At 37.6% G+C, this 15,091-nt stretch overlaps 1 protein-coding gene and 1 long non-coding RNA gene across 3 annotated transcripts in view; one reads left to right on the top strand and one right to left on the bottom strand.

Annotated features, from left to right (window-relative positions):
• Window positions 1–8,685, top strand: part of LOC143642805 (uncharacterized) — a 102,426-nt gene extending 93,741 nt beyond the window's left edge. Inside the window, exon 5 of the long non-coding RNA XR_013155875.1 lies at window positions 8,536–8,685. This is a non-coding gene — a long non-coding RNA (uncharacterized LOC143642805). The remainder of the gene's footprint in view (window positions 1–8,535) is intronic.
• The window catches only part of FGD6 (FYVE, RhoGEF and PH domain containing 6), a 151,338-nt gene that overhangs the window by 91,943 nt on the left and 44,304 nt on the right, over window positions 1–15,091 (bottom strand). The gene's annotated exons all lie outside the window — the stretch shown is intronic.

The following is a 15,091-nucleotide window of genomic DNA, read 5'->3' on the forward strand; positions in this document are numbered from 1 at the left end:
AATGGAACAGCTTTTTAAAAGGAGAATTTATTAAGTTGCTAGTTTATAGTTCTAAGGCCGTGAAACGTCCCAATTAAAGTAAGTCTATAAAAATGTCCAAATTAAGGCACCAACAAGAGATTACCTTCACTCAAGAAAGGCTGATGAAGTTCAGGGCTTCTCTCTTAACTAGAAAGGCACAAGGTGAATGTGGCGACGTCTGCTAGCTTTCTCTCCAGGCTTCTTGTTTCATGAAGCTCCCCCAAGGGCATTTTCCTTCTTTATTTTCAAAGTTCTCTAGCTGTGTGGACTCTCATGGTTCTCATGGCTTTGAGTCTCTATCCAAAATGGTTCCCTCTTTTAAAGGATTCCAGTCAACTAACCAAGACCCACCTGGAGTGGGTGGAGTCACATCTCCATGGAGATAATCTAATTTTAGTTTCCAACCTACATTATCAAATCAGAATTTAAAAAACTGCTACTCCCACAAGATTAGATCAGGATTAAAACATGGCTTTTCTACAGGACATAATCCTTTCAAACTGGCAAACAGTCCTTAAGGTTCATCCATTTAGTTGCATCCCTCACAACTTCATTCGTTCTTGCTCAGTAGTCCATTTTATGTACAGACCATAGTTTCCCCTTCCATTCCTCGGACCTTGAACCCATAGTCCACCTCCATTCATTGTGAATCAGAAACACTGAATACTGCCACCAGAAATACCAGCATGCAAATGTCCATTCGTGTCCCCACTCTCAGTTCCTCCAGGTATACATTGAGCAACTGGGTTTCAGGATCATATGGCAACTCTACCCCTAGCCTCCTGTGGAATCACCACAATGCCCTCCAGGGGGCTGCAACTCTTAGCTTACCTACTAACAGTGAATAAGTACATGTGTTTCTCCTCATTTTCTCTAGCACATCTTTCTCTCCATTCATTATTGAAGTTTTATTCACACATCCTATAATCCAACCTAAGTGTATAGACATGACTTCAGACCATACTCTATATGAAGACATTTCCTTTTCTTCCACAAAGAATCCATACCCTCTTCCCATTCCTCCTGCTCCCACTGGCACTTAATTTTGGCAAAATGCCTTTGTTAAATTCAATGGAAGCATATTACAATGTTACTGTTGATAATAGACCCTAGCTTGCATTGATTGTACTTTTTCACACATACCATCCATTTTCAACACCTTGCAATTTGACATTAATTTGTTCTCCCTTATCCAAAAATGCTTTTCTTAATTTGTACATTTAATCACCATTATGGTTCATTCTAGTCATTCCTAAGTTATACTGTCTCAGTCTTTATTCCATACCTTTCCTTCTGGTTTCATATGTGCCCCCAGCCCTTCTCCCTCAATCATTGTCACATCCAGTTTCATTCAGTGTACTTATATTACTGTACTAACTCAGGTAGTGTCCTATTCATTTCTGAATTATTACAATCAGTCTGGCTGCACGATCTGGACTCCTTCAGCATTAAATGTCTACTTTCTACCTTATTTCTATCTCCTGACAACCCGTATTCTTAACTTCAACTCTCAAAATTCACTCATTAATGTCAGTTCATATTAGTGAGACCATACACTATTTATCCTTTTGTTTCTCACTAATTTCACTTAGCATAATGGCCTCAGGGTTCATCCATGTTGTTACATGCTTCATGACTTTATTCTCTGATATAGCTGCATGATATTCCATTGTATGTATATATCACAGCTTGTTTAGCTACTTGTCCGCAGATGGACATTTGGGCTGTTTTCATCTCTTGGCAATCGTAAATAATGCTGCTATAAATATCAGGGTGCAAATGTCTGCTTGTGTCCTTGCCTTCAGTTCCTCTGACTATATACCCTAGTAATGGGATTGCTGGATCGTATGGTGATTCTATACTTAACTTTCCGAAGAACTGCCAAACTGTCTTCCAGATTGGTTGTATCATTTTACATTCCCACCAACAGTGGATAAGTGTGCCTCTTTCTTCACATCCTCTCCAGCATTTAATGTTCTGTTTTTTTGGTTTTTATAATAGCCATTCTCATGGGTGTCAGATGATATCTCACTGTGGTTTTGAACTGCATTTTCATAATAGCCAGTGAAGATGAGCATCTTTCCATGTGCCTTTTAGCCATTTGTATTTCCTCTTCTGAGAAGTGTCTTTCATGTCTTTTGCCCATTTTTAATTGAGTTGTTTGTCTTTTTGTTGTTGAATTGAAGAATCTCTTTATATATTCTGATATTAAACCCTTATTTAATATGTGGTGTCCAAATATTGTCTCTTATTGCGTAAGCTGCCTTTTTACTTTCCTGACAAAATTCTTTGACACACAAAAGTATTTAATTTTGAGGAGATCCCATTTATCTACTTCTTTTTTCAATGCTTGTGCTTTAGGAGCAAGGTCTACATAACCGCCTCCTCTTACAAGATATTTCCCTACATTTTCTTCTAAAATTTTTATGGTCTTAGCTCTAATGTCTAGGTCTTTGATCATTTTGAGTTCATTTTTGTATGGGGTGTGAGATATGGATCCTTTTTCATTTTTTTGCATATGGATATCCAGTTCTCCAAACACCATTTATTGAAGACACTGCTCTGTCCCAGGTGGGCTGGTTTAAACACGTATCAAAGATCACTTATTCATAGATGAGAGGGTTATTTGTGACCACTCAATTTGATTCCACTGGTCAGTATATCTATCTTTATGCCAGTACCATGCTATTTTGACCACTGTAGCCTTGTAATATGCTTTAAAATTAGACAGTGTGAGACCTCCAACTTCATTTTTCTTTCTCAAGATATTTTTAACACACACCCCTTCCAAATAAATTTGGTTATTGGTTTTTTTATTTCTGCAAAGTAAGATGTTAGGATTTTGATTGGTATTGCATTGAATCTTTAAATCAATTTGGTTAGAACTGACACCTTAATTTATTTAGTCTTACAACCCATGAACATGGTATGCTGTTCCACTTATTTAGATCCTCTGGGATTTCTTTAAGCAATTCCAGGTAGTCTTCTGCATACGGTCTTTTGCATTCTTAGTTAAATTCATTCCTAAATATTTGATTCTCTTGGTTGCTACTGTAAATGGAATTCTTTTTCTTCATTTCCTCCTCAGATACTCATCACTAGTGTATAGAAATACCACTGATTTTTGAGCATTGATCTTTTACCCTCATTTGTACTCATTTATTAGCTCTAGTAATTTTGCTGTAGATTTTCTGGAATTTTTGACATATAGTATCATGTCATTTTCAAACAATGAGTTTTACTTCTTCCTTTCCAATTTGGATGCCTTTTATTTCTACTTCTTGTCTAATTGCTCTGGCTAGAACTTGCAGCACAAAGTTGAATAACAATGGTGACAGTGGACATCCTTGTCTTGTTCCTGATCTTAGAAGGAAAGCTTTCAGTCTTTCCCCATTGAGGATGGCATTAGCTGTGGGTTTTTCATATATTCCTTTCATCATGTTGAAGAAGTTCCCTTCTATTCTTGTACTTTGAAGCATTTTCATCAAGAAAGGATGTTCAGTTTTGTCAAAAGCCTTTTCTGCATCAATGAAGATGATCATATTGCTTTCTGCTTTGATTTGTTGATACGATGTATTACATTAATTGTTTTTCTTATGTTGAACCATCCTGGCATACCTAGAATAAATCCTACTTGGTCATAATGTATAATTCTTCTAATGTGCTGCTGGATTCGATTTGCAAGTACTTTGTTGAGGATTTCTGCATTTATATTCATTAAAGAGATTGGTCAGTAATTTTCTTTTCTTGTAGTATCTTCGTTGGGCTTTGTTATTAGGGTGATGTTTGGTATTAGGGTGATGCTTAATAGACCAAGTTAGGTAGCTTTCCCTCCCTTCAATTTTTTTGAAGAGTTTGAGCAGTATTGGTACTAATTCTTTCTTAAATGCTTGGTAGAATTCACATGTGCAGCCATCTGGTCCTGGACTTTTCTGGGAACTTCTAGGTGACTGATTTAAGCTCTTTACTTGTGATTGGGTTGTTGAGGTTGTCTATTTTTTTCTCGAGTCAATGTTGGTTATTCATGTCTTTCTAGGAAGTCATCATCTACACTCTCTGGTTTATTAGCATATAGTTCCTCATAGTATCCTCTCATTACTTCCTTTATTTCTGTGCGGTCAGTGGTTATGTCTCCTCTTCTATTTCTGATTTTATTTATTTGCACCCTCTCTCTCTCTCTCTGTCAACCTAGCTAAGGGTCGATCGATTCTATTGATTTTTTTCAAAGAACCAATTTCTGGTTTTATTGATTTTCTTGAGTGTTTTCATGTTTTCAACTTCATTTATTTCTGATGTACTCTTTTGTTTGCTTTGGGGTTAGTTTGCTGTTCTTTCTCTAGTTCTTCCAAGTGAACAGTAATTCCACAGTTTTTCCTCTTTCTTCTTTTTTAAAATAGACATTTAATGCAATAAATTTTCCCCTCACTGCTGCCTTTGCTGCATCCCATAAATTTTGATATGTTGTGTTTTCATTTTCATCTGCCTCAAGATATTTACTGATTTCTCTTGTCATTTTTCCCTTGATCCACTGCCTGTTTAAGAGTATGCCATTTAGCCTCCACATATTTGCAAATTTTCTGGCCCTCTGCCTGTTATTGATTTCCAATTTTATTCCATTATGATCCAAAAAAGTGGTTTGTATTATTTCAATCACTTTAAATTTATTGAGACTTGCTTTGTGACCTAGCATATGGTCTATACTTGAGAATAATTCATCAGTACTTGAGAAAAATGTGTATCCCACAGTTGTAATGTTCTTTAAATGTCTGTTAAGTCTAGTTCATTTAACATATTATTCAAAATCTCTGTTTCTTAATAATCCTCTGTCTAGATGTTTCATCCATTGATGAAAGAGGGGAACTGAAGTCTCCATTTATACGGTAGAGGTGTCTACTTCTTCTTTCAATGTTTACAGTGTTTGCCTCATGTATTATGGAACACTCTGGCTCAGTGCAGAAATATTTATGATTGTTATGTCTTCTTGTTGAATCGTTCCTTTTATTCATACATAGAGTCTGCCTTTGTCTCTTTTAATTATTTTACATTTGAAGTCTAATTTGTTGGATATTAGTATAGCTACTCCTACTCTTTTCTGATTGTGGTCTGCATGAAATATCTTTTCCCAGCCTTTCACTTTCAACCAATTTTTGTCCTCGGGTCTAAAATGATTCACCTATAGACAGCATATAGGTGGGTCTTGTTTTTTAACCCATTCTGCCAGCCTGTCTTTTGATCGGGGGGTTTAATCCATTAACATTTAATGTTATTAATGTAAAGGCAATACTTTCTTCTGCCATTTTATCTTTTGGATTTCACATGTCATATCTAATTTTTTTTCCTCTTTTTACCTTTACTTTTCTATACTCTTCTCCAGACCTCTCTCTCCTTGGCAAAGCTCCCATTAGTATTTCTTGTACAGCCAGTCTCTTAGTCACAAATTCTCTCAGTGGCTGTTGGTTTGAAAATATTTTAATCTCCCCCTCATTTTTGAAGGACAGTTTTGCTAGGCATAGAATTCTTGGTTGGCAGCTTTCTCTTTTAGAATCTTAAATATATCATACCACTGCCTTCTCACTTCCATGATTTCTGGTAAGAAATTCATACATAGTCTCATTGAGTTTCCCTTGTATGTGATGGATTGCCTTTCTTTTGCTACCTTAAAATTCTCTCTGTCCTTGACATTTGACAATCTGATTTGTGACAGCCTTTGAGTGTGCCTATTTGGATCTATTCTGTTTGTGGTACACTGTACTTCTTGGATCTGTAATTTTATGTCTAAGAGATGGGAAATTTTCAGTGATTATTTTTTCTATTAGTCTTTCTCATCTTTTCCCTTCTCTTCTCCTTCTGGGATACCCACAACACACATATTCATGTGCTTCATGTTGTCATTCAATTCTTTGAGATCCTGCTCATATTTTTCCATTTTTTTTCCCTGTATTTTCCCTGTATCAGATTTCAGATGTCCATTCCTCTAGTTCACTAATCCTTTCTTCTGCCTCTTCAAATCTATTGTTGTAGGTTTCCATTGTTTTATTCATGTCTTCCATTGTGCGTTTCATTCCCATAAGTTCTGTGATTTTTTCAAACTTTTGAGTTCTTTTCATTTACCCAATGTCTTATTTAGAGATTTTGTATGAATGTTCAAATATCCTGAATTAGTGTTTTCAACTCCTGGATTTCATTTAAGTGTTGGTTTGTTCCTTTGACTGGGCAATATCTTTGATTTTCCTGATATAACTTGTTATTTTTTGCTGGTGGCTAGGCATTTGATTTTCTTAATTAGTTTACTCTGGAGGTTGTTTTCACTCTTTTACATAGGGTGTTCTTGCTGGATGGTATGTTCTTTGACATTCAGTCCAACTTATTCTAGACATGTAGCATAGGTTCCGTTTAATTGATCAGAATTTTTCAGTTCTTGTTTTTCTGTTTCTTGCTCTGCCTATACAGGGGGGCTCTTTTTTAAGGAGGGTCTCCTCAGATATTATAGACCCCAATCAGAATTTCTCAGACCAGAAAGGCCCACATCTCTGGAGGAAAAGTAGCCAACACCAGTTTTCCCTGAGGGTGAAATGCAGAAGGCTGTCAAACTTTCCTGTGAAGTCTCTAGACTCTGTGCTTTTCCCATCCTGCCCAGCATGTGGTGCTTGTCTGCCCATGGCTTCCCACCAGTGCAAAGTGATGCCATGCTGCAGTCGGAGGAGGGCTTGGATTGCTTCTGATTTTGAGTTCCTGAGGCCTGAATTGCATGAAAGAGAGATTCCACTTGAACTGGGCCTTGCTCCCTTTTTCTTGGGGAAGATACACCCTTTAGGGAATTAACTCCTTTCACCTGACTAGTTACTTTGTCTTTCAGACAAGCTTAATTATGCCCTCGCCTGGGGCAGTGCTGGAGCCTGAGAGTTATATCTAATGAGCTGTTTAAGGAATAAAAAAAAAAAAAAACAGCAAAAAAAGCCCTTTCAGAGCTGGACCCTGGCTCCGTAGATTTGTCACTCAAGAATTTGAGCTGCATGTGGTTCTATGTATTTTCAGGCTCCATGTGCCCCCTTTTCATGGGACCCAGCCCTTTTCAAGTATTTTGTGCGGTCCAACTCAAACAGTCTGTGTTTTGGTTTGTTTTCTGCCAGCCCCACCCCTTCTCTGCCGGGGCAAAAACTCCTAGTTCCTATAGGGCTTATTCCAGGTTTACAATATGACCATGTGATTGTGAAAACCTTGAGGCTGATGCTCCCTTTATTGAGGGTTTGGCAAATGAGTAAAAAAAAAAAAAAAGTAAAACTGCCAGGTAGATTGTAAAATTAAGGGGGGGGAGGTAAGGAATATGGAATGTATGGGGTTTTCCTTTTTCTGGAACGACGCAAATATTCTAAAAATGATCACGATGATAAATACCCAGCTATGTGAGGGTATTCTGAGCCATTGATTGTATACTTTGGATGGACTATATGGTGCATGAAGATATCTCAATAAAAAAAATGTTTTAAAAGCATTCATATGGCAGAAAATGTAAGCAACCTGGGTTTTCTACTACAGGACTTGCCCCCAGGCCACCTGACTCATTTGTTTCTTATAACAATTTAGCTGTCCCAAGCTACTTTTGCCTGAAGGCAAATTTTGGGAATGTGGGAGATCCAGAATGGAGTTTCATAGGCCAGTCTTTCACAGCTAGAAGGAAGGCAGGGATGCACAAAGGGAGCAGCGACCAGCTCCACCCTACCTTAAAGGTGCCAGCGGCTTATTCTACTGCTCTTTGAAGCTGCTTTTTCTTGATTCAGCACTTTGTCTAGTAAATGCAGTCCTTTAACTGTTTTCTGTCTTTAAGCATTTCTATCACTTTTGCCTAAGTGGGCTGGAACTATGGCTGCTGGGGACTGGGGGTGGGGGGTGGGTGAGGCAACAGCGTGAAGTAGCTAACTGAAAGCAGTGATCACAGTTTCCATATTGTTTAGTCTGGGCACAGCTTACCTGAACCCTCTGCTGAGGGTCTCCCAGGTCTGCAATCAAGGTGTCCACCATGCTACACTCTCATCTCCAGACTTGACTTGGGAACAATCTATTTACTCAGCTTCCAAATTTGCTCAAGTTGTTGGCAGATTTCATTTCCTTGTGTCTTATAGAACTAATGATGGCTTGTTTCCTCAAGGCCAGAAGGAGAATCTCTCTTTCCAGTCTGCTGAGACAGTCTTATTTCCAATTACCTAATTAAGGGTCCACTCACACTAAAAGGAAGCATTTTACAAGAGTACAACTCATTAGGGATTTGGCTCATTGTCTGCCACAAGAAATAGGGGAACAAACGGATGTTTGGTGACCAGAACGCAGATTAGACATAGACTCTTAGTGTTTACCAATATCTATATGCTCCCATATATTTTGGGTTTTCTTGTGGTTAGGTGACCATGTGACTAGTTCTGGCCAATAGAATGTGAGAATAAGTAATGTGTTATCTCTTCTGGGCTGAGATGGTTAAGTATATGATACACCTTCCCCATCCTTTCTTCTTCCCTGGAGACCATGATGGCCACATGTTGAAGATGCCAGCATTACAATACAGAAGAAGCCTGGCTCTCTGGGCACCACTTGGAGAAGAGTCTCCCAGGAGAAGAGACCCACTTGCCCCCAGATTGTGATATGAGTAAGAAATAAACAAAGCCTATAATATGCCACTCATATTTGAGGTTTTCTTTGTTAGCACTGCTAGCGTAACTTATTCTGACTAAAATACAAGATAAATAAGTCAAATATAAATTGTGTCAGGTAAAATAAGTGCTAAGAAAAAGAAAGTAGAAAGAGATATGAAAGGTCTTAAGGGATTGGAATATTAGATAGTATAAGGAGATAATCACCCTGAGAATACAACTTTAAAAAATAAAGACCTGAAAGAAGTAAAGGGCCAACTATTCCAGTGTTTGGTGAGAAAACATTCCAACAAAAAGGAACAAGTGCAAAGGCCCCGAGATGGAGATGGAAAAATTTCCATCATAATGTATCAGAAGTCCTGTCCACAATGTAAACATTGAATTTAAAATGTTTTGCACTAGTACTCCCCATCCTAAAATTTTTAGTTCTATATATTATTTTTATGAGTTTCATTATTTAAAAAAAGTTAAGTATTTTAGGTACTAATACAAAGATATGAATGCAGTGTGAGTAAATTTGTGATTCCATTTAAAAAACAACAAAAAAAGCAGTGTCAGCTATCAGACTGCACACCCTCATATCTTGGAGACTGGGTCTTTATATGGCACCCTGTCACCTGCAAACTGCCCCAGGGGCCAGGATTCAGTATCTCACTGTGCCCTGCCACAAGACTGGGGAATAGGTGATAGAGTCGGAGTGCAATCCACTGGTATTCACCACAGTTTATCAGCCTCTTCCCTGGTGCTGCCACAGAGTTTCATAATAGTTCATACAGACATTTCCTGACTGTTTCACAGCTGTTCTGTTGGAGGAACTGATTCCTGGAGCTTCCTACTCCATCATCTTCCCACACTCCCCCATTTGTCAGAGTTTTGATTTGCAATTCCTTCACGGCTACTGATGTTGAGCATTTTTTTAAATGTGATTATTAGCCAAGTGTACGTCTTCTTTGAAGAAATTTCTATTGAGATCTTCTGGCCAGTTTTTTTTTTTTTGCATGGGCAGGAACTGGGAATTGAACCTGGGTCTCCAGCATGGCAGTGAGAACTCTACCTGCTGAGCCACCATGGCCTGCCCTTGGCCAGTTTTTAATTGAAATATTTACCTTTTTTTTGTTGAGTTATAACTATTCTTTTATATTCTGGATAAAAGTCTTTTATCAGAGATATAATTTGCCAATATGTTCTCCTATTTTGTGAGTTGTCTCTTCATTTTATTGATAGTATCATTTGTAGCACATTAGTTTATAATTTTTAGTGGGTCTTATTGGTAAAGATTTTACTTTAGTGACTTCAAGCAGTACTTACAGAAACAAAGGAGAATTTTGAATTGAAATCTGTTTAATATTAATTTAACTTTTTAAAGGTACTGATATATCAATATCAAAGAATGGAGTAAATGAAAACATCAAAACAAAGACCACAGTAAAATGTATACATTATGCTTTTCAAAACAAACTATTAAATTTAATATTCAATTCTGAACATATTCTTAAATTCTATATGCATACTTAATATCAAAACTACATGTTATGAATTATATGTATTATACCACACATTCTGTTTATCCATTCATCTGTCACTGGGCACTTGGGTTGCTTCCATCTTTTAGTTATTGTGAATAATGTTGCTATAAACATTGGGGTACAAATGATGGAACTGCCAGGTCATATAGTAATTCTATGTTTAACTTTTTGAGGAACTGCCAAATTTTTCCATTTTTAGAAGCTGTACCATTTTGCATTCCCATGAGCAATGCATAGGGGCTCTAATTTCTCTACATCCTTGCCAACACTTATTATTTTTCCTTTTTTTTTTTATTAATGATAGTTATCCTAGTGGGTATAAAGTGGTGTCTCACTGTGGTTTTGATTTGCATTTCCCTAATGATTAAAAATGTTGAGCATCTTTTCATGTGTCTGTTGGTTATTTGTATATAATCTTTGGAGAAGGGTCTATTCAAATCCTTCGCCCATTTTTAAAACGGAATTATTTGTCTTTCTGTCTTTATATATTCTGGCTATTAAACCCTTATCAGATAGATTTAAAAAAAAACTACACATTAAACAACTGAATACATTTTACTTACACTTCAGATCTTTACACACGAAAGTTAAAACTACAGCACAAATTTTGACAGAGGTCTTAGATCATTTTCTTAAATTATTTTTAAGGCAATTTTATTGAGATATACTCACACTCCAAGCAATCCATCCTTAGATAATTTTTTAAGCTCACTTTAAGAGCATCTGTGGCATAATTTTATTCTTGGCCTGGTGGCTTAGTCTCTTTCTCTCCCTCCCTCGCCATTTTGGCACGTCCGGTTCTTCTAAGCCTCTGAATTACAAGCCTCACCAGCGACTAGTGATGATGCAGCCTTGTCTCTCTAACCCTATTGGCCTTCTCCTTAGTCTTCCACCTACCCAACATCCTCTGCTATGGGTACACTCAGGAACAGCATCTCTATGGTCACAGTCACTCATCTGTCCTCCCTGTGTGATTGGCTACCCTCCCCTGGAGGCCACACCCTAACTCCGCCTCTCCTCAAACTGTATATAATCCAGGGCTCGTCAAGCCTCGTGGTCTTTAGCTTCTGGCGGCCCTGGCATAAGCGTCTACCAACAATAAAGCTACCTCGCTTCATGCCTTAATTGACTCGGCCTCCAGTCCTTTAGACCCGCAGCGAGGTCTCCTGCGCGTGCCCCTTGGACCCAGACCCCCGGCTCGAGCCCCTTTTCTGCGTGCGGCAGTGTCGTCTAGCAAGCAGTGAGAAGCTGAGGAGTAGAGGGTCCCCAATAGTTTAGCGGTTGGGCCAAACCACAAGCATCAGTCATTTTATATCTTATTCACAGATACTCATATAATTTGGTTTACAAAAAATTTCTTTTTTTCTTTTTTTTTTTTTTGGTGCATGGGCCAGGAATCGAACCTGGGTCTCCTGCATAGCAGGAGAGCATTCTACCACTGAGTCACCCATGCACCGCCCCCCCCCACCACCAAATTTCTTGAATAAAAAAAAACAAATATTTTCTTTAAAAATGATCACACATAAAGTAATTTGCTGAGTAGTCTTTTTTCCCCAATCTGTTTGTCTAAACAATCTATTTTCACTTTTCAGCAACCTGTTCTCATTACCACAAAATACTTTTTTGAATTGTCAGGATCATTTTTTCAAAGACAGGAACAATCAAATTCTAGTCCATGTATCTTATACATAATTTACATTTAACACATGCAGCCATACAATTTCTGCAATAGAGAATGTATTGAAATACATTCAATGTATTGGCTATAAATCTCAACAACACTTAAATATCTATTTAAACATAGTGTCTCCTAGATTTTTCATAAAAAAAGTAATTCTGTAAACATCTTTATCTTTATTTCATGCTTTGTTATTTGCTGGTCACTGTAAAAGCTGTGGGTATGACTTAATGACCATTTGTGAAATGATCCAGCTTTTCAAAAATATTACATTCCAGCAGTAAAGAAAAGGTTTCAAAATTACCATGTGTTACAAATTCATGAAACCAATTTCTGTATTTAAGAACATTAAAAAAAAATTACTACTGAGTTCAAAACTGTTATAGCTATTTCTAAATATGAGCCAAAAGTACTATTACAGGAAAAATGTCCCCTAATAAGGCTTCTGATATAAATGATTCTTTCTTTAAAATAATACATAATAAAGACATGGTTAGTATGAAAGTCATCAGTCCAAACTAATCTGGGGGATGTATCGGAAGTAAAATTACCTAGATTTTGCTTCTGCTGACATCCTCTACTGTTTTTAGGGCATTTTCTTGTCATGCACATGAGAATGGCCACTACAATGGCAGTCTGTATAACTCTGATAATTGCTATAATAAAGATGAGCGTGAGTTTCTGCCTACTTAAAAGATTTTAATTTTGATGAAGTCCAATTTATCAATTTTTTTCATCACTTGTACATTTGGTATCATATGTAAGAAGTTTTTGCCTAACTCAAGTTCATGAAGAGTTATGCCTATGTTTTTTTCTAAGGGTTTTAGAGTGTTAGCTCTTCTATTTAGGTCTATGATCCTTTTTTTTTTTTTTTTGCATGGCAGGCACTGGGAATCGAACCTGGGTCTCCAGCACAGCAGGCGAGCACTCTGCCACTGAGCCACCATTGCCTGCCCAAGTCTATGATCCTTTTGAATTCATTTCTGTGTACAGAGAAGGGATCCAAATTCATTCTTTCACATGGGAACACCTAATGGTTCCTGTGCCATTTGTTGACATCCTAATTTCCTTAAATGCATATCTGAAGTTTCCAAATTATGTAATTTTTTGAGTCAACTGAGATTCATTGTGAAATGAGACTGGTGTGATGAACTAATTTTGTTTGTGAAGTTAACTGACCAAAGTCATACAATTACTAAGTGGCAGTACTGGGACTGAAATATGGGCCTTTATGATGCCAAATTTCATAGTCTTTTCATCAGAACACAGTACTGCCTTACATGTAAAGGTGTTTCAGATTTACTCATCAAAGACAGCAAAAGGCAAACTTGAAACAAGAAACACTTACATCATAAGGTTACATAATGCTTGATTTCAGATGCTCAAGATTTCTCTTATTTTCAGATAAACTAATAAAATGGCTAAAAATGATCCCACATTCATCCCATGTGAGACACTATTCTAAACAGTACATAATCAATTAATCAGAAAGTAAGGACAAGTGCCCACACTGTTCCCTTCTCTTTTTACAGATGGGAAAACCAAAGTATAGAGACGTTAGTAAACTGGTGAAGATCACAGAGCTGGTGATCCAGCTTTGGCTCCAGACAACCTGGCTCCAAAGACTGTACTCTTTGTACACAATGAAAGTAAATTACTTAAGAGGAAAGCATTTGCCGGGCTAGATGTACTGACAACTGTCTAGAAATGTAGAATCAGTTCATTCTGTTACTACTACAGATGGTTCTGAAAAAGAGAGAGTAACTCATCAGAATGGCTGAGAATTCTAAAGAAGGAAATTATTAATACATTGGCATAAATTACAAAGACATTAAATGTCCATGCTTAACTGAAGAAACAGTCTCTTAAAACTGTTTAACAAAAGATGCTTTTACAGGGATATCACAATGTGCCACAACTAAGGACACAAAAACAATAACATAAGTAAGTACCGGAAGGGAAAGGAAGAGCAGGCACAAATAGAGAGGAAGGAACCCTGGCAGCTTCACCAACCACAATGCAAATGAGTCAACTAGACAGTGTTATGACAGGATATGCTGGCAAGATGCGTAACACAGAAAGGTTAGAGATTAATCTTTCCTTTGTACAGGGTATCATCAGGTCGCTAGTAGGATATATTCACCAATCTCACTGGAAAAAGAGTGGTGAGAAATTAGAAAGGGTTCAAGTAAAAGAAACAAATAGATCAAAATGACGGAAAATAGTACCTATCAGGAAAAGAAACATTTGGCGACGTTTATCAAAGAGGATGAAGGTTGATTTAGTTAGCACCCTTAGGGAGTAAGACCATTTGGATGCTCTTCCTTAAACTCTTGATAGGTTCTAGCTCCTTCCCATAATGTAAGTCTCAGCTCAGATATTCTCAGAGGCTTTTATCAGAAGTATCCTCCTCAATTTCTAGTATATTGCTCTGTTTTATTCCTTCATACCACATAGCATTCTTAATGTTTGTTCATTTAAAGTACCCTTGCCCCATTAGAACATAAGCTCCAAAAGAGCAGGGACCTCGAGTGCTGTTTTACCTGCAGCACATACCTATGATACCTGGGCCATAGTGGGTGTTCTATAAATATGTGCAGACTCTGTCTGTGAAGAAGCAACCTAGAAAATGAGCTTTCAAATTACAGCATGACAAAAATTTATATTTTGGGTAGTATATGGTCTAATTTAATTTATATGCTCAGATTCTGTGAACACCACAATTACATGGAATCTTGAATACAGAGCAAGATCTTGGTGGTTTGTACAAGTTACTATGATGCCCCAATACAACCCAGAGTAATTTGGGCAGAGAATAAAAAGTATTTGCAAGGTCACCTTAGGGGAATGGGGAGAAAGGAGAAAATATTCAACTTCTCCATCTGAGGAATTCCTACTATTCTCACAAGCAGAGGGGACAACCAACTCAATAGGCTGAGCTTTCCATCTTGGGACTTGCCCCTAAGAAGCTTATTCCTGCAAAGGAGAAGCTAAACCTACTGATAATTAGGCCCAAAAGTTAGCTCCAGAGAACCTCTTTTGTTGTTCAGATGTGGCCTCTCTCTCTAAGCCAACTTGGCAGGTGAACTAACTGCGCTCTCCCTATGTGAGACATGACACCCAGGTTAATTGCCCTGACAATGTCAGACAGGGCTCTCGGGATGAGTCAGGACCTGGAATCATGGGACTGAGAAAGCCTTCTTGACCTAAAAGGGGAAGAGGGA

The sequence above is a fragment of the Tamandua tetradactyla genome, chromosome 7 (genome assembly GCF_023851605.1).
Source record: "Tamandua tetradactyla isolate mTamTet1 chromosome 7, mTamTet1.pri, whole genome shotgun sequence".
NCBI lineage: Eukaryota > Metazoa > Chordata > Mammalia > Pilosa > Myrmecophagidae > Tamandua > Tamandua tetradactyla.